The sequence below is a fragment of the Saccopteryx leptura genome, chromosome 2 (assembly GCF_036850995.1).
Source record: "Saccopteryx leptura isolate mSacLep1 chromosome 2, mSacLep1_pri_phased_curated, whole genome shotgun sequence".
Taxonomy (NCBI): Eukaryota; Metazoa; Chordata; class Mammalia; order Chiroptera; family Emballonuridae; genus Saccopteryx; species Saccopteryx leptura.
The window spans coordinates 378,651,807-378,676,493 of record NC_089504.1 but is presented as its reverse complement, the minus strand read 5'-3'; the positions used below and the strand labels follow the sequence as shown (position 1 = coordinate 378,676,493).

Genomic DNA, 24,687 nt, shown 5'->3' with positions numbered 1-24,687 from the left:
TTATTTATTTATTCATTTTAGAGAGGAGAGGGAGAGACAGAGAGAGAGAGAGAGAGAGAGAGAGAGAGAGGGAGAGAGGAGAGACAGAGAGAGAGAAGGGGGGAGGAGCAGGAAGCATCAACTCCCCATATGTGCCTTGACCAGGCAAGCCCAGGGTTTCGAACCGGCGACCTCAGCATTTCCAGGTCGACGCTTTATCCCACTGCTCCACCACAGGTCAGGCGTGTTTGGGAATTTTAATGTATTTTTTTTCCTTTCTTCCTTCCTTCCTGTTCACCAGGCATATTGAAGTTAAACTGTTCTGGTTCAGGTTGGGAGCAAATGAGTTAGGTTTTTGTTAAAGGAGTACAGCAATCCTAGGGATGAAGCCGTCTTGCTCAATGAGAATGAAGCCCCATTCCACCCAGCAGGGCTCTCTACCCTCCTCTCTTGTGCTGTGTTTGCAACTTGGAAACCCTCCGAGAGACTGAGGCCTTCCTAGGAAAAATATTTGTTTAAACCTTTCATTTTCTCCATGTCTTTAAGGCCACTGTGGTTTTTAGTCCTGGAATCAGCTTTTCTGGGCACATCACGTAGGCCACCAGCTGTGACCTTTCTGGGGGCATGAACTCTACAGAACTCTAGCAGAGATCTGAAGATTCTTGGTCATGAGAAATTGATGGCAATCCCTGTGAGGAGCTGCATGGGGCCTGCAGGCAGACCTCCTTAACTTCTAGCTCCCTGTCCACCAGTGAACCAGCAGCCTGACCACGTGTGATGTTCCAGCATTGCACAGGGGTTCCGTGGGAGACATGGAGGGAGGACTAACCCGGGAGTCCTGATTCCTGCCGTCACGGCGCATTCAATATGTTATAGACAGAATCACAGAATACTATAATAAGACAGCACAGAATTGGCACAACCTGTGAAACCACAGGAGCTCAGAGGAGATGGCAGGCAATGGGTGATGAAAATTAGTGAGGGAAATAAGACTTCCAGTTTGAAGAATCATAGCATGTCAGTAGGCAGGACAGGTGACAGGTGGAAGGGAGCTTTGTCAAGACAGAGATGCAGGAGTGAGTGCGAGCTGTTGGAGCAGGAGCGAATCTATGACTCAAGGTTGGACCGCAGGAAAGAGAAGAGGGGCAGACAGGAAGGAGTAAGTCACCAGAGGTGATAGTTAGGAGAGGGAAGCTTCTAGAGGAACAGCTTAGAGAACAGCTCTAATTATTTTTATTTTTTGGTTATTGTTTCTAGTTTAACAATAGTCTCTGTTTTTATCTACAGTTTTCCCTGCTGAGTGGTTTACCATTCTTTGCTGTTAACTTGGAGGTAAGTGGAGACTTCCTTTTGCTCCCCACCTAACAATGCCCTCTAAAATCTCCAAGCTTTCGATGGGCGGTGGTGTCAAAGGTGAGTGAATTGGGATGAGGGCTTATTTCACTTAGCACACAGGCCTGTGCGGCAGCAGACACCTGCCCTGCGGTGCCGAATCCCCAATCTACAGTGTGCCTCTTCTGTAATCTAACAGCTATCTGTCCATGTCACTTTTTAGAATACCTGGTCCTGTCGTGTCACTCGATGCCCCTCATTCACTCATTTAATAAATACTCATTGAGCACCGGCTAAGTGTCAGACACTGTAGGAGGTGCTGAAGATACAGTAGTAAGCTAAAATGGATATTTTCCTTATTTTGTACTCCTCAAAAAGATATGCTCATCTCCTTGGGTGGTTAAAGGCAGAGTGACAAGGCCACAGAGAGTTATAGAACAATCATATAATCAGCATTTTCTTAGAGTGTCATTTTACTAAATGGTAGGTAATTGAAAACAATGTTCTATATTTTAAAATATATACATGGAATAGAATACAAAATTCATACATATTAAAAAATTTTTTTAACTTATTGATTTTAGAGAGAAAGGAAGGGAGAGAGATAAAAAGACAGGAACATTGACATCAACCTTGATTAGGGATTGAACCCACAACTTTTGCATATGGCAATGACGCTTTAACCAACTGAGCTATCCAGCTATGCATTTTTAAGCTAAAGCAAGACTTAAAAAAAAAAATACTCTCATTTCTTTAGGCAAGTGGTTTGGGCTATGTTTCCAAGTCCCCAGAGGTGACATGCGTGCTCCTCTGCTCTTAGGAGCACTTTAGTGGAAGAATTTGTCGAGCAATGTCCTACTTAACAACCTCTAGTGGTCTCCTCACTCCCTGCAGGGTCAAGTGAAAATTTTGTGAGCATTCAAGATTTTTCGAGACATGGTCTTAGACCACAGTCCCTAGTACGCATTCATCTCGCTTCCTCCACCCTCTTTCTACAGCAGGATTGACTAATTCCTAAACGTACCAGTAACTAACTGACCATGTTGCTCATCCACGAGGCAGTATGCTGGGGTAAGCGTTTGTACATGACAAAGACACAGTCCAGTTCACAACCACAAAAAGTTGCTCCTGCTGTCTGTCACTTCACCTTCCCTGCTTGGAAAATCTGTTTTCCTCTTCCAAGGAGCCAGGTCAAATAGTGGCTTTGCCCAAATGGCATGAATTTATCTGTTTTCCCATAGTGGGAATGGACACGTCTATGATGATTTTCATATTTTCCTGTGCCTATATATTTCCTCATCTTTTCTCCCACTAGACATTAAGCTCCCTAGGGAGAGAAATTTTTGTATCCATCTATGTAGTTATTCAATACTTGTTACCAAATAGGCTTTCAATGAATGGGAGCTGAACTAATTAATTTTTCAGAGGGACACAGAAATTGTCTGGAAAGCTCATTGGAAAGTACTAATTAATTTATTCATCACTTATGCATTCATTAAGTAAATATTGACCGGTTTTCAACTATTGAGCCAGGTTTATGGGACTACGTGTTCATAGCTTGCTATACTTTTCCTTAATAACATTCATTTAATTATATTTAATTTATCAGGTTTAATACAATTTTATACTTATAATTATTTTTCTTTATTACTGAGTCTTATTCGTACAATTATAAGCTTCAAGGGGAAGAAACTAGCTCTGTTTTTCTCACTATTATGAAAACAATTGGAACAATTAGATTAGTCCACACCAGAGGAAGCAGCTTCGAAAATAATAACCAACTTCACCAACATAAAACTTGTTACATTTGTCAAAACATTTGTTCTTTATTTATATCCAGATACTTAAATTTAATTATTTTTTTATTTTTTTTATTTTTCTGAAGCTGGAAACGGGGAGAGACAGTCAGACAGACTCCCGCATGCGCCCAACCGGGATCCACCCGGCACGCCCACCAGGGGCAACGCTCTGCCCACCAGGGGGTGATGCTCTGCCCCTCCGGGGCGTCGCTCTGTTGCGACCAGAGCCACTCTAGCGCCTGGGGCAGAGGCCAAGGAGCCATCCTCAGCGCCCGGGCCATCTTTGCTCCTATGGAGCCTCGGCTGCAGGAGGGGAAGAGAGAGACAGAGAGGAAGGAGAGGGGGAGGGGTGGAGAAGCAGATGGGCACTTCTCCTGTGTGCCCTGGCCGGGAATCACAACCCGGGACTTCTGCACGCCAGGCCGACACGCTACCACTGAGCCAACCAGCCAGGGCCTTAAATTTAATTTTAAAGTTTTTATTTCTTACATATTTGATTTTGTGTGGTAGATTCTGAAGTGTCAGATTTCTTTTGCCTGGTTTTACAACCAAGCTAAATAATCCGGTTTACAGTGCAGTTTCTCAAAAGTACCAGAAGCAAGCTGTCAGGCTGTTCTTTTTCCATGAAAATTTTCCTTCCTTTGCATTTCCCTTAACATAGTTTTCTCTGTAGCCACAGTCATTTTTTCTTTACCTTTTGGTGTGATATAAAACAGACTCTATTATGCAGTCAACACGCTGAAAGGTCTTACATTTTTTTCTCTTTTCTAATTTTTAAAGAAAAACTATTAAGGACTATTGTGCAAAATTTGAAAGAGCGAAAGAGAGAGAAAGAGGACAGACTCATTCACAGAGCTAAACCTTTCTGGAGAGAAAGTGATAGCAATTCTACCCAAGCCCCAAAAATAAAGAAGGAGAGAACACTTCTCAACATATTTTACTCTGATCCTGAAAACCAGATAAGTGTCACACACACACACACACACACACACACACGAAAAATCACAAACCAATATTCCTCGTGAACATAGGTGTAATCATCCCTTAACATAATCAAATCAAGCAATAAATACAAAGAATTATGCATCAGACCAAGTAAGGTTGGTTTAACATTAAAAAAGTCAATTGGCCCTGGCCAGTTGGCTCAACCGTAGAGCATCAACCTGGCGTGTGGAAGATCTGGGTTCGATTCCGGTCAGGGCACACAGGAAAGGCAACCATCTGCTTCTCTCCACTTCCCTCTCCCTTCTCTCTCTCTCTCCCCCACCCACTGCAGCCATGGATCGATTGGTTCAAGCGCATCAGCCCCAGGCACTGAGGATGGTTCCATGGAGCCTCCACCTCAGATGCTAAAAACAGTTCAATTTAATTTTTATTTATTTATTTATTCATTTATTTTAGAGAGGAGAGAGAATGAGACAGAGAGAAAGAGGAGGGGGAGGAGCAGGAAGCATCAACTCCATATGTGACTTTACCAGGCAAGCCCAGGGTTTTGAACCGGTGACCTCAGTGTTCCAGGTTGATGTTTTATCCACTGCGCCACCACAGGTCATGCTAAAAACAGTTCAATTGTGAGCATGGACCCAGATGGGCAGAGCATTGGCCCCAGATAGGGGTGTTGCTGGGTGGATCCTTGTCAGGGCGTATGCAGAAGTCTGACTCTGTATCTCCCCTACTCTCACTGAAAAAAAAAATCAATCATTCTAATAATCTATATTTATACAAAAGGAGGAAAACAACATCATTTCAGTAGATGAAGAAAAGAATTGAACAAATTTAACACTAATTTATGATTTTAAAAATTCTAAACAAACCAGGAAGAAACATCTTAAAAATCAAAAGCAAAAAAATAGAACTACACGTTAATAATAAAAAGTAATTAAAAATTTAATTATCAAGGATCCTTTTCAAATTGAGTCATAACATGTACAGATATAGGAGGAACCCTGTGGCACTTCTACGCTAGTAGCTAATCTTATTGAGCACTTGCTAAGAGCTCTGTGAACATTATCTTACTTAAACCTTAACAACCACTCTATAAAATAGATACAATTTTTATTCTCTTTTTACAGAGGATGAAACTGAGGCTTGGAGAAATCAAATAAACCGCCTGAGGAAATACAATCTGTAAATGGCACAGCCACTTTCTGAACCATACGTTTGTCATTTGAAGTTTGTGTCTTAACCACTGTTCACACTGATGCAAGTTAAAGGTAAAGTTGGGACCAGAACCCAGGCTATATAACTCCCAAGGGACTGTTTGTTCCCCTCCCCCCGAAACTATTATGTTACTTTCACATCTAACTCACCTACCAATTCCTTTTCAACAAAACACCCATTTCTCCCTTGTTGCAAGCTCCAAGCCCAAAATACCAGTGAAATAAATATAACTTAGGGAGCCAAGAATTGAATGTTGTCTCTTGCTCTGTTTAGCAGTCAGAGCCGCTAAGCCACACAGAGAACACTGCCCACACTCAGGAAAGAGTGTGCTAAAGCAGGGCAGAGAAGAATCCTCCCTTTATAGGAATGCAGATGGTGAGGAAGTGAAAGTATTAAAAAGAAAAGAAGGTAAAGAAAGTTAGGGGTGGGAGTAGAGAATACTACATGGCATTCATCACTGGGAAATGTAAAGCTCTGGTGCCTGAGTAGGGGACTGCGGGGATGTAAGTGCCCCCTGGAAGCCGTTCCACCTTCACAGCCACCAGGGCCTCTTAGAAGACCTGAGAGATGCTGGCAGTGGCTCAGGGCCATCAAGACTCAGAGCCTTGCTCTGCCCTGGAAAGGTTTGGCAAAGTGAAAAAAAGAAGACATAGTTCTTCACAATCTGAGCGACAGGAATTAAGAAGAAAAATGGTATGGGCTGGATGGTGTCGACACAGGTCAGCAGGGAAAACACTCTCACCAGCCTTCATTTAAGCCCGGTGAAAAGCGAGGCTGTCAACCAGACAAAAAGGAGTCCCCTTTCCCTGCCTGGCGGTCCCTTCCCATTGTGACCAGCACCACTCCTGTGTCCTGTACCATGTAGGAAAATATAGAGCAACCTTTTTTAAAGTATTTGGAAAAAAAAATAGTTCATAAGTAAGAAAGTAATACATAAATCTAAAACTTGGTTGTAAGTTGCTTCTTAACACTATTGTGGTACACATGTGCATATAAAGTGACCAATCATCCTCCTTTAGGGAGGGCAGTCCTTCTTTTGTAAGTTCCGTCCTCCCTCGAAAAGTGTCCTCCTACATGTCCTCCTTTTTGATATTGGAAGACTAATCTGTAAATGTCTGTATTCGATCGATGCAGAGTCGATCCGATCCATTGCGCGTGATGTGATGTATTTGTATTTGACATGATGATTCGTCAAGGATCAGTACAGTGCGGCGAGATGCGATTATGAGATGCAGGAGCTTCGCATGGGAGATCTTGAGGGAGCGTGCAATATACCAAGTGTGCAAATGGCTTTGTGTACTTCTTACTGAAACACAACACGGCACATACGACAGTGTAGACTCACGATTATTTCTTTCTCAGTGAATATTCAATCATAGACAGGTAAGCACAATTCATGTAAAATTCAATATGAAAGATATTTCCTGTTCAGATATTTACAATATATTGTTACAAGATGATAAATTGACAAAAAAAATTCATTCAATAGAAAAGTACTAAATGAGTACTTTTTTCTTACAATTATTATTAAAAATTAAAAGGCATGTAAGCATAATTACAATATAAAATATTACAAATGTTTTTATTATGCATTTAGCATATTATTGTGTATTATTATTGCAATGAATAAAATGTTTCTTTCATTTACAGTATTGTTTTCTTCAATTTATTTTTTGTCCTTCTTTTCATTGTAAAAATGTTGGTCACCTTATATTTAAGCACAGTGGTAAATGTGCTAAGACTTGCATAATCTTCTTTTTTCTTCCTCAAATTGATTTTAAGTAGAATATACTGTACAGTTGTCTCTTGTTATTTGAGGGATATTGGTTCCAGGACCCCCCCTTAAATAACAGAGTTATAGAAAATGGCATATAACCTACACATAACCTCCATATACTTCAAATCATCCCTCAATTGATTCTAATACCTTTACAATGTAAATGATAAGTATAATATAAGGTCTACCGGAAAGTTCTGTCCGTTTCTGGACGCCTCAATCATCCAAATTCTTCTGACTTAATTCATGTGGCACCCATCTTGAATATTTCCACAGCAATACTATCTTCCGAATATGGTCCAAAATGGTTTGCTGAGCTGAATTAAGCCTTTCTGCGATCTCCGATGTTGTCAGAAAAGGATCTTGCTCCAACATGGTCTTAACAACATCGTCATCGATCAAAGATGGTCACTCAGAATGTGGCTTATCAGAAAGGTCGAAATCACCTGTTTCGAATTTTTCGAACCATCTTCTGCATGTCCTATCAGAAACTGTACCTTCACCAAACACTTTCAATAAATTTCTACATGCTTCTGTAGCATTTCTTCCTTGTTGAAATTCGTAAAAATTACAGTGGCATAAATGAACTTTATCAGTAGCCATGGGTACACTATTGCTTCACACATAAGACTAATGTGAATCAACTTTGTTTTAGTTAATTTGCTACGTCAGTATGTATACATTAAGTGATAAAAATAGAGAGGCACACATGCGCCAAATAAACATGTGCTTACGTGTCGAAACTTGTTGTGATAGAAACAGACAGAACTTTCTGGTAGACCTTTAGTTGTAACACTGTGTTGTTTAGGGAATAATGACAAGAAAAAAAAGTCACTATAGACCTAATAATTTTAAGCCTAACTACTACCTTTTTTTTTTCAAATTGAGTCATAAAATGTATAGAGGTAGGAGGAACCCTGTGAAACTTCTATGCTAATAGCTAATTTTATTGAGTAGTTGCTAAGAGGTCTATGAACGTTATCTTACTTAAACCGTACAACCACTCTATAAAGTAGGTATAATTTTAATTCCCATTTTACAGGTGATGAAACTGAGGCTTAGAGAGGTCAAATAAACTGCTTAAGGACAGAATCATAGGTTTGTCGTAACAGGAGCAATGTAACCATTCCCCCCCCTTATTTTTCATCTGTGGGTGCTTAAATCTATGGATGCTAACCTGCAGATACAAAGGCCGACTGTGCAGCATTCCAAAACAGGATGTAAATGATCATTTTTCCTTCCCCCAAAACAGCTTGACCATTTAGTCTTAGCTCTTTGTTCTCTCCCTCAAATATAAAAGGCATAGATATTTCACTTGCCACATCTGTTCCATTAAGAAATATTTCTCAGTAGCCACAGTGGTTAGACCATAAATAAGAAAAAAACAATATTTTGAGTCTCAGAGGACACTGTCAATTTCTTTTAGTTTAATTTTATGAATTTAAGGTTAGAAGCAAAACAAAACAAACAAATGGACAATCACAAAACAAGTATAGAACTTATCTCCTCCAAATTCTTGAAATAGTAGGTTTAAACACAGTATAGGGAGTGGTCACCTGAGTGGACTTGGGTCAGATAGGCGTTCTGATACTGCCACTTACTATATGGCCTTAAATAAGATCCTTAACTTCTAAATCTAGTTTTATCTTCTGTAAAATGCATAATAATGGTCCCCATTTCACAAGGTTATTGTAAGGATTAAACATAGGAATGCTTGTTTTAAAGCACATAGCACATAGTATAAACTATATCTTAGCTATTATTATAAGGAGTACAAAAGCGGAAAGAAAGTTAGAAACTTCTAAGGAAGAAGAACTCACCCCAAATGCTAAGGCAGGGCCTCTGCCTACACAGACAGCACCTCCTCTGAGCGCACTGCAGATATCGTTTCTGTTCTCCAGAGCTGATCCAGTCCCACACCAGGGCACACAGTCAGTGAGTGGGCCGCAGCCCTATGACACGAAACCTACTTTCTAAATAGCAGTTACCCTAACGTTTCCTGTTTCTCTGTGGTCTGAGGTTAATCTTGCCCACTAAGGAATTCCAGAGTTGTTGGGATGACCTGGAGATGTGTTTAGGGAAAGACGAGAAACTTAAAGTCACTTTGGTGTAGAATTGACAGGACCTAAAGACTGGGTATGTGCTGGAAAAGCTGGATGGGGCCCGACTGGAACAGTGTCCATGACATACTAAGGAGATCAGCATTTATCTGTGGCTCATAGAGAACGAGGAGCCAAAGGAACTTTTAAGCAGGGGTGTTTCACGCTCCAATTTACCCTCTAGCATGAGAACTGTGTTAGCCATGTGACAAACAGACTGCGAGGGGAAGGCTTCGTTTCGTGGAGGCCAGCTGCAGTAAATCCAGGAGTAGCATAAACAAGTTCACTGTTTTTCAGCCTTTTTCCTTATTCACCTTGAAACAACGAAATACCCGGAAAAGATGTCAAACATCTTTGCAGGGGTTGTGTTGATGCTCTCAAAAGTAAAAAATTTCTATGAAAAATGGCAATCTTATAGAGTCTAGAAACTAAAGCTATGTATGTGCAAAGCTAAAGACTGACATTTAATGTTCCAAGAAAGAACAGGGGAAAAAGTCCCAAGTGAAGTGCCTGTCAGAGATATTTTTCAGGAGTACAGGCTGGGTGTTGGGTTATTTGAAGTAAGATGATCGCCCATAGTTTTATTTGCCCATAGGTTTATTTTCAGTGTAACATTTCATAGCTGGCACCTGGATTATTATTTTCAAGCAATACCTTCTGCTATGTAGGCACTAAGTATAACTTTAACAAGTGGAGTTTACTTACAGGCTGGCTAACAGCCTTTGTTTGGTTGCAGATGTGAAAAGCTGCCAACATAGACTGACAGGTCTGTCATTCCAAACTGGGTAGGTAATCCTCTCGTGCCCAGTTCCCTGAGCCCCATAGACGTTTCTGTACAACTTTTCTAGAAAATCAAAATAACTTTCTGCATTGCAATGTTTAATTTTCCTTGCAGACATTTTTTTGAAAGTTCACAAAGGGGTATCAAATTCAGAGGAAGCCCTTTCAGGAGCAGGAAGGGGCAGCGGGAGGGAAAGAGAAGAAAAGGCTACAGGAGCCGGGAGAGTCCCAGAGGGGAGAGGACCGTCTCCTAAGAATAAACAGTTCACCAGAGGCTGCGCTGGGGACATGCGTGGCTGTTTGCTTTGGCCGCTGCGGGCCAAGAGGTCTCAGGGTTACTCTCTCCCCAGGGATCCTGAGCAGCCTCAGCAGCGGGCTCTCCCAGTGCACAGCCTGCAGCCTGTGCCTGGGGCTGTCCTGCGATTTCCGGTCTCTGATGCAAAGGGGACAGTCTAGGCTCTCCGAAGGAGGCCACCGCCGGCGGCCCAGCTCCTCGCAAACAAAGAATTCAGTTGGGCGCCCGAGCTGCTGGGCTTCTGCGTGGGGCGGAAGGCGCCAGGCTCGGTGATTGAAACCACATGGGCTGGACGTTTCCAGAGCCGCGACCCAGACACCAGGGAACCGACAGCCTTCAATCTCACGTTTCTGTCTCCCTCCTCTTCCAGAGTCAGGTCCTAAGGGCCCTGGACCACCAGTGCCTTAGCAAAAAGAGCAGTGTTTGTTTTTCGTTTCATTTTGTTTGGTTTTTAATGGAAGGGCATCTCCCCAGCCCCCAATAACAGAGAGTAGCTATCGATAGAAACCTCAGGGCCTGGGGCCTTTGCCTGGAGAACCCTCTCCAGGTTTCTCTACCTGAACCCTCAGAGAGAACCGCGTGGGGGGAAGGAGGGGTTGAGAGGAGGGAAAAGAGGGTAGCAAAGCATATTTATCAAACTAGGATAAGATACACATGAACTCTTTTTAAATGTAAAACTTTATAAAGTTACAAGACTAATACATAAATATATTCTCAGTATAAAACGTAAACACACTTTAAGGTCTCCCATGAGCCATTCTTCACAATCCTCCTCCCCTCCCCCAAGCATTTTCTGTTATTAAGTTGATGCGTGTTCTTCTAGAAGATGTTCCTTTATTTTGCTCTATGTACAGAAATAGAAACCCTTGTTTTGCCTTGAATTGTCTGTAACTTACTTTCGGTAGGTTTGGGAAATTTTTCGGTGCTAGAATGTAGAGATCTACCTTCCACTCCCAAAGGACATTTATAATGACACAAGGTGAGAGAGGGAAGTGAGGGGGTTCCGCAGAGTAGCTCACCCACGGGGGTGGCCTCTGGGCCAAGTCCAGCCCCACTCCGCCTTCCTGTCTCCTCTCCCTCGCCCCCCTTTTGGATGGTCAGGAGTTCAAAATGGCTTAAAAATTTTTAAATAGTTGAAAGAAATAAAAGACTAATGTTCTGTGACACATGCAAATCATATGAAGTGTAAATTTAGTGCGTCCATAAATAAGCTTGATTGGAGCGCTTGCTTCCTGCTTCCGTATTGTCTAAGGCTACAAAGCACGCACCACAAGAGCGCAGTACAGGGTGCGGTAAAAGTCGGCTTATCGCTGTGAGTGAGTACGCAAAACAGAGTTTACTCCTGGTATCACTACTTATTAATTATTATATTATTTTCCATATGAACAATTGTAAACCGACTTTTGCCTAAACGCTGTGTTTGGAACCAGAAATCGCATGGCCCACCAAATCTACAATGTTTACTACTTTTTGTCTTTTACAGAAAGGCTTTGCAAACCTCTGAGCTAAAGAATACTTTCCAACTCAGTAGGATGCAAAATATTCAAAAAGTTAATATTGCACAGTTAGAATAAAAAATAAAACAGAAGAAAGAGGACTGGCCTGTGAATGGGGGGTGGGTCTGGGTTCAAGAGCATTTCTGCTGTGTGACAACCTTTGTGGCCTTGGGTGATCAAGTCCCTTACTTTAGGGCTCAGCTTTCCACATCTGGAGTACAAAGAGGTTAGACTAGAGCTCTAAGCATCCTTTCAGTGGTAATGTTTTAAGATCCTAACTTTGGGCATTTTTACACTTGTTACTGTTGGCAATCCATTTGTCTGAAGATGGGTTGTCATTAGTTGATGGAGTGAACCCTCTAGATTGAGTGTGGGGTGGTGGCCTGGTGTCTCTGTTGTTCCTCCATCTGCTTCTCTTCTATACCCTTCCCCTTCCCCTTCCTCATCCCAATCCTAGGTCCCTCCCGCATCAACCTCACTAAAAGGCTTCACTAAAACTCTGCTAACACTAGATCAGAGTTTTTCGCCTACAGTGCTATTGACATCTGGGACTAAGTATTTCTTTGTTGGGGGCGGGGCTGTCCTCTGTGTGGTGGCCTGTACAGCAGCATCCCTGGCCTCCGTCCACTGCTTGCTAGTTGCACCCACTCTGTAACCTCATCCTTTCCTTCGGGTTGTGACAATCAGAAATTATTTTCAAGCATTGCTAAATGTTTCTTAGTAAACAAAATCGTTCCCATTTGAGAGCCACTGCTCTAAATCTAGGTCTCTTTCTAACAGTAGCTCAGGTTACCAGATTTTGGTTCACAGTGGGCATTTCCCTCTGTGCAATGCTAAGGCATGTACCCTGTATTATAACTTATAACTTAACCATGATAAGTTATTACTGAGTGAATTGCAATAATTTTTATGAGGTGGCTTACATTATCTTGTAATCATCATTCATGATGTACGTATTTCCTCCCTAAAAGCACAGTGAACGCATTTTGAAGACAGGGACTGTGTTCTATAATGCCTATGATTTTGCATGGTGCACACAAAGACTTCAGTCAAACTTATTCATTCAAATTTCCTCCTCCCCACTGTGGCCCAGCAGATGGGCTACTGTCCCTGGCAGAGCCTGAAAGAGAAAATTAAGTTAATCAAAGTTTTACTTCAGGTTTGACCTTGATCCTGGGTGTCCAGGGTAGGATAGAGGAGAAAATGAGAGTTCTGATCATCTGGGCACTTCCCTGAGGAATACCAATATGATTTAAAATTTGTTGAACTGTGAGCCTAAGATTAGAGAGTGACTCTTTAGGCAAGTTTCCATGGCACCTGGCAGAGCAAGTGGTTTTGGACTTCAGAGTCCCACAGTTCAAGTCCTAGTGGAAGAAGAAGAAAATTGGGGGTTCGGGATTCCTGGTGTAAAATCACCTAGAAAAAGTTCTGGATGAGGTTCTTGGCTGGATAGATTTCTAAAATAGGCAGTTAGCCTGGCCAGGCGGTGGCACAGTGGATAGTGTGTCGGACTGGGATGCTGAGGACCCAGGTTCGAGACCCCGAGGTTGCCAGCTTGAGTGCGGGCTCATCTGGTTTGAGCAAAGCTCACCAGCTTGGACCCAAGGTCACTGGCTCGAGCAAGGGCTTAGTTGGTCTGCTGTAGCCCCACGGTCAAGGCACATATGAGAAATCAATCAATGAACAACTAAGGTGTTGCAATGAAACACTAATGATTGATGCTTCTCATCTCTCTTTGTTCTTGTCTGTCCCTATCTATCCCTCTCTCTGACTCTCTTTGTCTCTGTAAAAAAAAATAAATAAATAAAAAATAAAAATAAAATAAAATAAGCATTTTACTCCTGGACATGAGCTCACAATTTCTTATCTACAATCAAAGTGCCACATGTCATCTATGGTATCTCTGATTGGTCCAGGGAGGAGCATATCAAGAACATAGTGGCAGTCACTGATAACTTACTCCCTGGGTCGAGCCTCTTGCCTTTGTGGGGACATGGCAGAGTACTTGGTGGCCTTATTACTAGATTCCATCCCAATTTTTTTAGCAAGCTGCCTCAGGGCAGGATCCATACCTCACTGTCCTGATGTAGGGAAAGGAGCATTGGCCATGGAATTAGAACACATGGACCTTAGTCCCCTACAAGTTGAGTGACTATTGCCAATCATTCTCTCTGACCCTCACAACCCACCTGTGTTGAAGAGCATAATACCACTGAGATGGACAGGCCTTAAGGTGGCCCTATGATCTCTATCTCCTGGTATTCATGGTTTTTTTTTATAAATAAAATACCTGGCCCTTGCATTAGGTGGGACCATGACTTGCTTCTAACCAAGAGACTATGGCCAAGGCCGTCACTCGTGTGATTATGTTAATTACATAAAACTCCCTCCAGCAGCCTGGAGTTAGAAGTACTCCTGCTGGCCTTGAAGAAGCAAGCTGTCATGTGTGAACTGCCTATGGGGAGAGCCACATGACAGGGACCTGGGGTAGTCTCTGCTCAACTGCCAGTAAAACACAGGAACTCCCAGGCCTATAACCACGGAACCAGAATGCTGCCAACGGCCCTGTGAATGGGGAGAGCATCCTTCCCCGGCTGAGCGTCCAGATGAGAAGCCAGCACCGGCCAAGACATTGGCTGTGTGGCCTTGGGAGACTCGAAGCAGAGGGTGCAGCTAAGCTATGCCTGACCACTGTCCCAGCCCCTCAGACTGAGGGGACTATGGAGCTGTCCTAGCCACTAAGCCACACGTGGCTCTGGTGTACTTGCAGAGTGGCTCGTTGCAATTGAGATGCACCCTAAGCATAACACACACACTGGATTTTGAAGATTTGGTGCAATCAAAAGAGAATAAAATATGTTGTTCACATCTTGCATTGATCACAAGCTGAAATATTTATATTCTGTATATTTAGGGTTAAATAAAATAAAATATATTCTTAAAATTCATTTCATCCATTTCTCTTGCCTTTTTTTTAAAATGACTCCTAGAAAATTTTAAGTTGTTAGTAGCCTTGCATTTTGTCTATATTGTCTGTTGGACAGCATTGCTCCAGAGCTCTAGAGCAACGGTCTCCAAAATTTTTACACAGGGGTCCAGTTCACTGTCCCTCAGACCATTGGAGGGCCAGACTATAAAAAAAAACTATGGCCTGACCAGGCCGTGGCGCAGTGGATAGAGCGTCAGACTGGGACGCAGATGACCCAGGTTTGAGACCCCGAGGTTGCCAGCTTGAGCACGGGCTCATCTGGTTTGAGCAAAAAAAGCTCACCAGCTTGGACCCAAGGTCACTGGCTCGAGCAAGGGGTTACTCGGTCTGCTGTAGCACCATGGTCAAGGCACATATGAGAAAGCAATAAATGAACAACTAAGGTGTCACAAAAAAAACTAATGATTGATGCTTCTCATCTCTCTCTGTTCCTGTCTGTCTGTCCCTCTCTCTGACTCTCTGTCACTGTAAAAAAATATATATATATAAAACTATGAACAAATCCCTATGCACACTGCACATATCTTATTTTAAAGTAAAAAAACAAAACAGGAACAAATACAGTATTTAAAATAAAGAACAAGTAAATTTAAATCAACAAACTGACCAGTATTTCAATGGGAACTATGGGCCTGCTTTTGGCTAATGAGATGGTCAATGTCCGGTTCCATATTTGTCACTGCTAGCTGTAACAAGTGATATGACGCGCTTCCGGAGCCATGAAGCATGCGTCCAGCGTCACCGGAAGTAGTACTGTGACTACCGCATTGTGGCGCCACCACATACAGTACTCCAGTACTGTGGTCAGTACTCTCACTGACCACCAATGAAAGAGGTGCCCCTTCCAGAAGTGTGGCGGGGCCCGGATAAATGGCCTCAGAAGGCCGCATTCGCCCCACAGGCCTAGTTTGGGGACCCCTGCTCTAGAGTAACATTAAAGGGTTATCTTTGTGCTTTGATCTGTTATCCTAACAACCAACTGTGACTGGCTAGTTGAGAGACGCTGTGTTGTCCTGTGTGAAGTAAGGGCTCTGCTAGATCTGGACCCACGGAAACTGAAATGGGAGGACACCCCTTTCACTTGCACATTTCCTGATGGAGCCAGCGTGCTCTGCTATGGTGTGAACATGCCCCTCACCACAAAATGCAGAACAAGGTGGCACTTCCTAGCCTTACTGAGCTTGATGAGGGCACAAGAAAGCAGCACCTGTTGTCTTATCTTTGTTACTTTGCATGTCACCTCTTGCTCTTCAGTTCACCCCTATAGCCCTCCCTGGAGGAGAAGATTTATGCAAGTTCTGGGCCAAGTGCAGGTACCCCCGGCTGCATTAGTCCCTCTGACTCATGAATGCTAGTTAGGGTCTTAGGGCACAATCCCACTCAGATGAGAGGCTCTCCGTCATATCTCCTCCATTCTAATAGTGATGCTTATAATCCTGTCCATAGGCAGTCAGAAAGGCTTAAGGATGCTTTTCTCCTGTTAACATCCAGATACCCCCCCGGGAGGAGCAATCCAGCTGTCAGCTTTCATCTGTTCGAGTGGTTCAACCTGAAGATGTTGGAGCCTACCTGAGCTTGAAACCAAGTCCCGCTACTTAACAGCCATGTGAATTTGAACATGTTACTCGACTTCTCTGCGCCTCACTCTCATCCATAAGTGCAGCATGAAGGATGGATATTGATGTCTAGGACTGTTTCCTTGGGCAGCGGGGATTTTCAACCCCAGACCTCAGGCCTTCGAAGAGATGAATAGAACTTGCATTGGAGAACTCCAAGACCAAATGTCAAATTCCCTAAACTTCTGCCCTCATTCCCCAGAAGTCCTGTCTCTATCTCCCTGACATTTACAAGGAAGACAGCCAATTGGGTACAAGGCCAAGGTCAATACTAAAATTTTAAAAAATTATCAAGACCTCTTCTTTGACAACGTACTGGGCATCAGCCTGATGTCTCGGCTTCAACTTGACACATCAGTCCCTTGTTAGAAAAGCAGATTTAGGGAAGCTTCCACCCTCATGGCTGTATCCTCACATAGCACTCACTCATTGCATTTTAAGGCAAAGGGTATATTTTATTTCCTGTACAATCAATGCATGTGCTCAAGCAAGGGGCGCGAGTGAGGGGTGGGCCAGACATTAGGAGCCCCAAATTTTCTAGAGGCAGATGTCTAAATGATCACCAAAGCATATGGCTCTAAAGTAGATGCCACAGCACGTGGCTCTAAAGAGCCCACTGAGCTATGATTAAAAAAAAAATAAAGTGCTGTTTAGCTTCTCAAAATCTTAGCACTTTTGCTACATGCATGAGAATGGGATTTGCTTAATGTAGAAAGAGAACAGGATAAATTCAACCCCAATTAGGAAGACTTTGCTCTTTTCACAGAGAGAATAAATTCCTGGAAGGCAGTGACTGTCTTACCCATCTTTGTAGTTTTCAGAGAACCTACTTTCTGAAATACACTGATTTAGGAGCCCCTGATTACAGTTATATCCCATGGGAATAAAAGAACAGAAGTCAAGTGACTCCAGCCCACCTGGGCTTCTTGATAGACATCACGAGAGGAAAACAAGTCAATACACTGATGATTTGGTCCTTCCATCTTATCTCACCAGTTTCTACAGACGGCTTTGTTCATTAAACAGGTGTTTTGGGAGCCCAGCCATATGCTAAGTAGAGACACGGCATGGGGATGGAGGCAGAAAGAGGACAGAAGACCATCCGGGAGCAGATGGGAAAGAATCCTGGAGCACCAATGGGATGAAGCATGGACAGGAAACCACTGCTTTCTGCCTAGAAGCTTATTCTATGAAATAAGTTATTTCACATCCCATGTGCTAATGCCCCAGCAATTCTGTAAAATAAAGTCCATACGTGAAAAAAGGCCTGTAGTGACCTGGAGGTCAAAACCACTACTTGAAGATTTTTGGCCTGTGGCCCTTGCCAGTGGCTCAGTAAATAGAGCATCAGCCCTGCATATGGACATCCGGGTTCAATTCTTGGTCAGGGCACACAGTAGAAGCAACCATCTGCTTTGCTCCCTCTCTCTCCCCTTTCTCTCTCGCTTCCCCTCCCACAGCCAGTGGCTTTATTGGCTTGAGCATGGCGCTGGGGTCTGAGGATAACTTGGTTGGTTGGAATGCATCAGGTTCAGGCACTAAAAATAGCTCGATACTCAAGTATCAGCCCCAGATGGGTTGCTGGGTGGATCTCGGTCAGGGCGAATGCAGGAGTCTGCCTCACTATTTCCTTTCTTTTCACCAACAATTTAAAAATAAGGAAGAAAGAAAGAAAGACAGAAAGAAAGAGAGAAAGAAAGAAAAAGATTTTTGGCCTTGTAAGAGATTTCTTGTAGGTTCAATATACCTAAGTGTGTATGAAACAGTCTTGGGGACACATGTGAAGTTACTCATACCTGTCCTCAGGCCTCTTTCTATCTGCTTATGATGCTGTTCCTCCCCTGTGCCAGTGTTCCATTCATTCATCCATTCATTCAAAAGGTATAGATTGCACTTCTAACTACTGGAGAATTTCACTAGGTATTGGGTACATAAATGAGTACAATACCATCACTTTTCTGGAAGAACTCATGGTCTAGTGGGAGAGCAGATATATAAATACATACCTCTAGTGTACATACTAAGTGCTTGTCAGACTCATATGGGAACATAGCTGCATTACCTTCCCGCTGTTCCTGCTTACCAACGTCAGAGAGGAATCTGATAAATTACTTCATGCTGAGATACAGAAGTCTGATGATGACCAAATGCATTACCCTTCTAGAGGGTATTTTTATTTCATAGTGTTTTATTTTTAGCATGTTTATTCATCAAAACCAACGCAGTAACTCTGTTTAAATTTTTCTCCTTTTATACCACTCCCCGAACTCAGGCCTTCATCACACCACTCCTGTTCTCATCTCTAATTGCTCCCTGCCCCCACCTCTTCACACCCCAAAGCATTCTTCACAGCCTGTCTGTCAGATGAATTAGCCCACAGCACAGTTCTGATTGTAGCCTTCACATCTGCTGGTCACGCAATGTAAACCCTCTCCACCTCAATCTTCTCATTCCCAGAATGGTCGTAATGATGCCCTGCTCATATCATTCAGTGTTGTGCACAGGAAACGAGATATTTATGAACGAGGCTATACACAAACGTTCCTGTTGCTATTACCTCACTATCCAGTGGACAAGCCTCCAGGGAGAGAAAGTCTACTGCAGCCCAGCCCCCAACACCCCGGTATAGGCTTGTTTCCGCAAGCCCTACCTCTCTCCCACAATGAATGCTCTAGTCTCACATAATTGGTGCAGTCAAATCCTGTCATCTCAGGGCCCCATCTGGATCATTTGCCATGCTACCCCTGCCACTTGGAATGCTCTGTCCTTCTCCCCACCCCCTCACTCTACTCTTATCCAAATCTCACTTTCCTTTCTAGTTAGCTCAATGCCCGCCTCTCAAGTAAAGCCTTCTTTAAACCACACTGGTCCTTGGCAATTTCTTCATCACCTCAGCTCCTGCCCACAGTCTGCACACCTGCAGGCAGCACAGCCAGCAGCCTTATTGATAGATTTATGTAACTTTTCACATGGGTGGGATAGTTCCTCCTCTTAACTAAATAGCCTTTGTCATGAGCTGACTTCTGTCCCCCCCAACCCAAATCCAACCCTTTCTCCCCATAACTCAGAATGTGACTGTATTTGGACATAGATCTTTACAGAGGTAATTAAGTTAAAATGGGACCATTAGGGTGGAGTTCTAATCCAATATGACTGATGTCCCTCAAGAAGAGGAAATTAGGACACAGATACACACAGAGGGAAGACCATGTGAAGGCAAGGGAGAGAAGAGGGTCACCTATAAGCCAAGGAGAGAGGCCTCAGAAAACACCAACCCTGTTGACACCATGATCTTGGACTTCCAGCTCCCAGAATTGTGAGGAAACACACTCTTGTTGTTGAAGTCACCCAGTCTGTGGTCCTTTGTATGGTGGCCCAAGCCCACGAATACCCCGCTACAGAACAACCTCTTTTGATTGTTCTCTAAAGGCCAAATTAGAGAAGTATTTGCCAAGTATCTTGTCATTTTTTTTTCTTTGCCTCCACAGTTCCCCCTGTATTCTTTCATGTTATATGTCGCTTACATCCCTACCAGACTGCACATGATTAAAGTGCAGGGCTATGCCTTCTATTGAATATTCCATAGGGCCCAAGAAGGGACTTTGTGCATAGAGGTTGTGTAAGAAATGTCTGAAGGGGAAGCTTATGGAAGAGTGTTTGAGCCATTGGGCTGCTAGACATTGCCCTCCAAGGAAGTTCGGTGAGGATGTTTTGTTTTGTGTTTTTCCTAAAGGTTTTCTCCATAAAACTAAATTTCTTGTCCATAAAATGCATCTGGCCGAGAGAGTACAGAGCAATGACATTAAATGTAGTTGACATTGAAGCGTCTCCCTGGCCCGCTGTTGATGAGTTCCCGAGGGTTCGGGCTTGTGCAGCAGAGAGCACTGACATTCAAGCTTGCCCAGCGTCTGCAACGCAGCGCTCTTCCCTTTCCGCAGGCACTAAGCACTCCCCAGGCCTGAGCATATAAGCTTCAGCTATTGTATGGGGGGGGCACAATTGAAAACTTTTACCTGCTCTTCCTCTCTGAACTTCCTCTGCTCCCCTGCCAGCGTCTCTCCTTTGAGTCCTGTGGCCATGACCGCATCTCTCCCCAGACATTTACTCCCCCTCTTAAAATGTTGGCCCAGGTACGAGAAATACAAAAGCCTCTTTTCTTCTGCCCTCTAGTTAAGCAGAGGCAGGCTGGAACGTTCACAAGAACTGCACAGTGAATTAAATTGGGAGCAGCATTAACAGGTATACAGAGCATAACATTGATGAAGTATTTGTTTTTAAACAACTGACCCACTTTACTTGCTCACAAGTATTAGTCTTTCAACTTCTAGGTTGAGGGAATTTCTTATAAATTCCTAGTCTTTTCTTCCATTGATTCTTTTCTGTTCTTTTTCAGAGAAGACATTGGGACTGGACACCTGTCATATCTGTCATATACTGACATTCTGCCAAAAGGTGGGTTGATGGCCTGCAATGAGGCCTCATACTTCTCAGCTGTTGTTCTCCATGGCAGGACAAAGTATATGCTGAAGCCGTACCATGTCACCCTCCTCACTTAGGTAGTTTTGAGACTCAAGTCCTGTCCCTTCTCTTGAACGTGACTTCCATTTGTCACTGAGAATCTAGTTTCTCTTTGTGATGGTGTTGGTCAAATAAGTTTGTAAATATGATATATAGGTTTGCTTGCTTATAGTTTGCATTGGGTATGGGGGACAGGCTGTAAGCAGGCAGGGTCATTATAGCTTAAGGCTTAGTTTTAAGACTAAGCCTTTCCTACTCTAAGTGACTTTGTATCAGAGACTTCCTTATTTGTATATTGGATTAAAGGTTTTGATTTCTACACTATAAAATGGGGCAGACCGGGAGCTTGCTCTCTCTTGGTTCCTGAGATTAGCATTAGAGGAAAGAGCAGAGAAAGGCCATGTAGAGGAGAGGAGAAGCAGCCAAGATGGTGGAGTGCTGAAGGAGAAGCCAGTTTGTGCAGAGTTTGTGCAGAGAGAAGGAGATGGGGAACAGAGGTGAATAAGGCTGGTGAGGTAAAACTTTGATTCTAGGAAACTCGGATAAGTCAGTAGCTTTGGGAGCCCTGAATTGAAAGGGAAGTGTTTTCCCACTGTGTGTATTTCTTGCCCACTGGGTGCAAGCTAGGATAAAGGTAATGGCCCACCAGTTCCTGGCTCTGTTGTTTCATTACCGTCTGTCTGAATCAAATGAGAACCTGCATGGGCCAGGCGGCTGTGATAGTGGCCACAGCTACTGGCTTTACAGATGGATATGGGCCAGTAAACTTGAAGACATAACACTAGCTCCCTTGCCTAATGCTCTTACTAAACAACTGTAGAATGTGTAGGCATATTGTCTGGTGGGACAGTCTTCTGTGGATGACATGTAGGCAGTGGCTTGTCCTATGGTACTTATGGGCCCACATTTGTGAATTGGAGGTTTTTCCCTACATGGAATATGACTGACATTTGTAATTAATAGGATTGCGCAGAAATGATGATGTGTGACTTCTGAGACTAGACCATAAAACACATTGTGGCTTCTATTTTGCTCTCTTGGATAGCTCTCTGCTGGGGATGCTAGGCTCTATGGCATAAGGATGACAAAGCAGCTCATGGAGCAGCCCACATGGGAGGCACTGAGGTCTCCTGTCAACAGCTAGCACCATGTAAGTATGTCACCTTGGAAGCTGTTGGGGACTGAATGTTTGTGCTTCCCGCTCCCAATTTATATGTTGAAGGCCTAACCCTACAATGTGGCTATATTTGGAAATGGGGCCTTTAAGGAAGTAATTAAGGTTAAACAAGGTCATATGGGTGGGGCCCTAATCTAGAGAATTAGTGTCCTCATAAGAAAAGATACTAAAGCACCCTCTCTTTCTTTCTCCCTCTCCCTTCCTACCCTTCCTTTCCTCCCTGTGCCCATGGACCAAGGAAAGGCCATGTGAGAACATAGTGAGACGGCAGCTGTTTGCAAGCCAGGGAAAGGGCCCTCACAAGAAACTGAATTTGCTGGCATCTTGACCATGGACTTCCAGCCTCCAGAACTGCGAGAAAATAAATGTCTGTTGTTTAAGCCCCCGGTCTGTGATCTGTTACTAAGGCAGACTAATACAGAGTCTCAGGCAAGCCTTCAGATGACCATACCTCAGTTTGACTGAAAACTCAGGGGCACTCCTGAGCCAGAACTACAGAAACTAAGAAATAAAAAATGTTTTGTTTCCTTAAGGTACTCAGCTGAGGGTCAATAATTTGTTAGGAGGCCACAGATAACTAATGCAAGAAGTGGGAGGAGGGCCACTTATCCCAAGGCAGTATAGACCACTGGACACTTTGCGTAGAGGAAGGAAGGAAGCAGTATCTGTGAGACTTCCCTTGTAGGCTAAAGCCCAGCTGTGCTACATGCCGAGGGTAAAGTCTCATAGATGATGCTCCCTTTCCCCAGCTATGCAAAACGGTGGAGAGATGTAGTAGAGAGATGTCCAGCTGTGCTCCACCACACAGATAACATCTCCCAAATGATGCTTCCTTCCTCCCAGAAAGATTTGCTAAGCATCCCGAGCACAGGGCATATGGCTCCAGGAAAGACCTCCAAGGGCATCACTACTTGGACACTCTATCTATTTCTCTGGTGATTAATTAGTCCAGTTAATATTTCTACTGCAGCTGAGACTGATAACCAAATTAATGTTTCAGTTTCAGGAGCAGAAACACTAAGGAATACAGTTACTCCCAGGAGAATGAAGGAATCAGAGGAGTAAATACCTGGGACCCATTTATCAGTGGGCTGTGCATTCTAAAGTCAAATTTAGAGGAACTTGGAGAGGTGGTCGTCACAGCAGTGGAATATTCTGAATGGCTTTAGGACATCAGGCCTAACCTCCTGAATGTCAGTGATAGAATATTTTGGAAGTCACCCAGCACATCCTCTATATTTCATGAATACAGAAAAACTAAAGGCCCAGAGGTTGAATCACTTGCCTAAGTGTAAATGATGTGTGTGTAAAGGATGGAGCAGAGACTGGAACTCTGGCCTCTGGGTTTGAAGAGCACTATTCCGTCCCCCTCCAGGGCTGGGAGGGAGGGGTGAAGTGACTGCCTTTCTCTAAGGGAGCTCTTGGCCCTGACTTAGCACTGCACCACTGCCGTCCCTGCAGCCATTTCTTTATTAAATACATTTGTTTTGGATCCTTTCTATGTGGTCCCTCTTGCACAAAACCCCCAGGTTTGGTCTTACAGACCTTCCCGCACAGATCGTTCAATTTGCCTGAAAAGTAGTTCTCTGCTCAGACTCTGGTACCCAGCAAGTCAGGTAGGAAGACAGTGGAAGGAAAAGAGTCCTGGATGACAGAATTAGGTGACTGGGGTTCTAATATCAGCTACCGAAGATCCCCCCTGGGATCTTAGGCAAGTCACTATTGCCTCTCGGCCTCGAAGTGCCCTTCCAATTATAGCCTGCCATCTCATTAATCAGAGAAAGCAATCCCATTTAATGAGTTAGCTGGCTAACTCCCAGCAGGCCTAGATAATAGAATGATGCGATCTTGATAAAATGCCTTCTCCTGGAGAAGACCATTTAAGAGCAAGAACAGGAAAGGAGAATTCGGGCACTGTGGACAATTGGAGTACCAGTCCCTAGTGCTAGAAATCAGACTCGGGGACTTCCGGGATGGTGATACTGCGGCCTGCTGGCCCTGGTGGACCTGTTCACCTAGCTGGGTCTCACTTAGCTCCCTCTTGAAAAAGGCACTGCTCATTATTTTCTCATATATGTTTTGCTGTTGGGTATATTATTTTAGTTTAGCAATAGATAACAAAGCCAGCAGACTGCTTCAGTCCCTAAAATCAAGGGATAGTTCAACTGTTGTCCTTGTATTGTGCTGTGTTAAACATAGGCTTTGAAACTAGACAGACCTGGGTTCAAAAGCTGCTTTAGCCCTTTCTGGCTGTTGAACTTGGGCTTGGTACTTTCCCCCACCCTGAGTCCTAGGTTGTTCTCATCTACAAGGTGTGCTGTGAGGCTTAAATAAGATGACCACATAAGGGACTTCACAGTGTGGCCGAGAAAAAAATGTTCAATGAATACTAGCTATATAATTGCTATACTATATCTGATCCGTAGCCCCCTTTATACGCCAGGAGTTGAGTTGGGCACTGGGGATTCAAATATAAAAGAGTCATTTCCTTAAGAAGTTCATGAAGTCATTGCTATACAGGCCTGTTCTAAGATATTTGGAAAAATGTGGGAAAGACCAATGATTTGTCAAAGCATAAAAGAAATGAACATACTTGAGTGTGTGTGTGTGTGTGTGTGTGTGTGTGTGTGAGTGTGTGTGAGTGTGAGTGTGTGTGTGTGAGTGTGTGTG

The 24,687-nt window shown here is 43.5% G+C and overlaps 1 protein-coding gene and 1 long non-coding RNA gene across 3 annotated transcripts in view; one reads left to right on the top strand and one right to left on the bottom strand.

The window, feature by feature from the left end:
• Positions 1–6,242, top strand: part of LOC136392754 (uncharacterized) — a 42,991-nt gene extending 36,749 nt beyond the window's left edge. Inside the window, exons 2-3 of the long non-coding RNA XR_010748978.1 lie at positions 1,267–1,311; positions 5,183–6,242. This is a non-coding gene — a long non-coding RNA (uncharacterized lncRNA). The remainder of the gene's footprint in view (positions 1–1,266; positions 1,312–5,182) is intronic.
• The window catches only part of CLMP (CXADR like membrane protein), a 105,220-nt gene that overhangs the window by 38,014 nt on the left and 42,519 nt on the right, over positions 1–24,687 (bottom strand). The window lies entirely within an intron of this gene.